This window comes from Bison bison, unplaced genomic scaffold (genome assembly GCF_000754665.1).
Source record: "Bison bison bison isolate TAMUID 2011002044 unplaced genomic scaffold, Bison_UMD1.0 scf7180017864213, whole genome shotgun sequence".
Lineage (NCBI taxonomy): Eukaryota > Metazoa > Chordata > Mammalia > Artiodactyla > Bovidae > Bison > Bison bison.
Window position 1 is genome coordinate 5,871,385 of NW_011494785.1, and position 2,712 is coordinate 5,874,096.

Sequence of the window (2,712 nt, forward strand, 5' to 3'; positions counted from 1 at the left end):
GGGGCGGGCGCGCAGCCGCCGTGAGCCCATTTCCTGTAGTTCCCGCCCCGCCCACACCGGCCACGGCCCCAACCCATCATCATTCCCCAAAGAGCTCCGCGGCCCCGCCCCGCCTCCAGGCCCCGCCCGCCCGCCCCCCGGTGCCAGGAGGCTTAGTGCCGAGAAGCAGGAACAGAGGCCGAGAGGGACCAGGGCAGTCGCTAGACAGGAACTCAGGAATAGAAACCAAACTTGACAAACAAAAAGACAGGAAGGAAATATAACCAGAAACCATCGAATGCTTACAGTAAAGTTACAAAGTCACTGGATTTTCCTTTTTGTACTTTCCACTTTTTCTTAAATGACTGTGGCCCCAATTTTACAATGAATGAAAGCTATGTAACAAAGGTCACATAATGGAGCAGGTTTCAAATGTAGGCCGTGTTATCCACGTCCCAGCTTGGCTTCTCTATCAGAGCTGCGTATCCAAGTGGTTAAAGTATACACAGCAAGTAATTCTTTAAAATGGAGCTCCTGGCAGCCAACACAAGAGAGACAGAGGGACAGATTTCACATCCTACAAGCAAAGGACAAAGTTGCCAATTTCCACTGCACAGGAGACCGGCTTTATCTCACACCTAACTTTAAAGAAACTCTCTGACTTTTATGTGCACCTGTGAAGGAAGTGTGAACAGGGACGATCTAGGAAATCTGAACAAGGGCACGTTCATGACAATCAACACAGGACTGTGTGAAGGGACAACAGCACAAGCCACCCGTCGGGGCCCCAGCTCAGCACTCTCTCCCCGCAGTGGCTGGAAACAGACCCCGGTACCTGCCGCTGAGGCCGCCTGCATAAGCCATTAGCCACCCCAACCGCCACCTCCACTACATCCTAGGGCAACAAATGCATCGCCAGTACGCATGGGGTCCAGCCAGGCCCAATCATGCTCCCTAAAAGCTGCTCCCGGGCTTCCACTGCAGTTTTGTCAGGAGTATAGCTTCTAACCAGTGCATACAACCAGTCGTCCTTCAAGCCTCAGCACCAGCTCGCACTCACCCGTTCTGAGTGACGGACAGACGACATGCCTCTCGGTCTCCTTACCCAGGCTTCTGACTGTGACTTCACTTTCAAAAAAGTGTACTAACCCTTGTGTACTGATGCAGGGAATGTCAGTTGGTGCAGACACTATGGAAATTCCTCCAAAAATTAAGAACAGAACTACTATATGATCTAGCAATTCTGCATCTGGGTATTTATCCAAAACAATGAAATCACTATCCTGAAGAGCTATCTGTACCTCTACATTCACTGTAGCATTATTTACAATAGCCAAGGTACAGGGACAACCTCAATGTCCAAGGGCTGATAAACCAGTAACGAAGATGTGTGTGTGTGTGTGTATATATATATATGGAATACTGTTCAGCCATAAATGGGAGTTCCTGCTCTTTGCAAGAATGTGGATGGACCGTAAGGGCATTATGCTTAGTGAGATAAGTCAGAGAAAAACAAATGCTGTGTGATCTCACTTACATGTGGAATCTAAAAACACCTGAACTCAGATAAGAAAACAGACTGGTGGTTTCCAGAGGCAGGGTGGGTGTGAGTGGTATATGGTGAAGGGGGTCGAAAGACACAAACTTCCAGTTATAAAACAAATACGTCCCGGGAATGAAATGTTCTGCGTGGGGACCGGTTAACACTGCTGTGTTGTGTACATGAAAGTTGCTGAGACAGTAGACCTTACAGGTTTTCATCCAGAGAAAAAAAAATTTCAGGATGTGAGGTGATGGATGTTAACTAGACTAATTGGTGATCAATTTGTAATGTGTACAAATATCAAGCTGTTATGTGGGTGGGCAGGAGTCAGAAGCAAGGGTTAGAAGGTGATCCAGGCAGAGGGCGCTGGGTTCTGAAGGGACAGGAAGAGGAGAGAGACACAGGGACGTCCCCTACCTTCCTCCTGAGCTGCTTCCACCATGGAGCCTGGGCTGGGCAGACAAGCCAAGGGCCCTGGGAGCCTGCAGGGCTGAGGTTGGGACTCTGAGGGGCCATGCACACGGTTGCTGCTGTTTTGATGGGCTCGTGTCCCTTGAAACCTAGGAAGTGAGGCCTGACTTCCCGAAAACAAATCTCTTTGGGGTGGGGGCTCTAGACGGCAGCGGGGCTCATGCCCTACCCCTGGGTGCCCCTCCCAAGATGCCCCTGTCCTGCCTCTAGGGATCCCAGACACCACTTCCTCACACCTGGCACCCAGCTGACTCCTAATCTGTGGGGTCAAGCCTTCCTCCATTTCTGCCACACCAGCACTTCACTGCAGGGATCAGGACTGACAGTCAGTTCCTGCAGGTTGGGCCCTCTCAGCTCTTGACCATCAACCAGACCAGCAGAGTCTGGGAGAGCACTTTCCGGAACCAGGGCCCTCCAGGGTCCTCCTCTATGCTCCCTGCCCCGCTCTGAGGGGCCACTGTGGGAGGCCAGGGAGTGGAGGCTGAGGGCGAGTGGCTGATTGGAAGGGGCCACTACCCCGTCCATGGAGAAAGGTCTGGGGCTGGGAGGGGGTGGACCAGCTCCCAACCTCCAAGGTGCTTTCCCACCAAGACAGAGTCGAGGCTCTGGATCTTGAAGGACAGGCAGCAGAGTCAGGAGAGAGGACCGTAGTGCAAATCCTGCTGGTGGAGACCGGGAGGAGAGCTGCCGGCCCTGGAGTGGGCAAAGCTCCAGCCAAC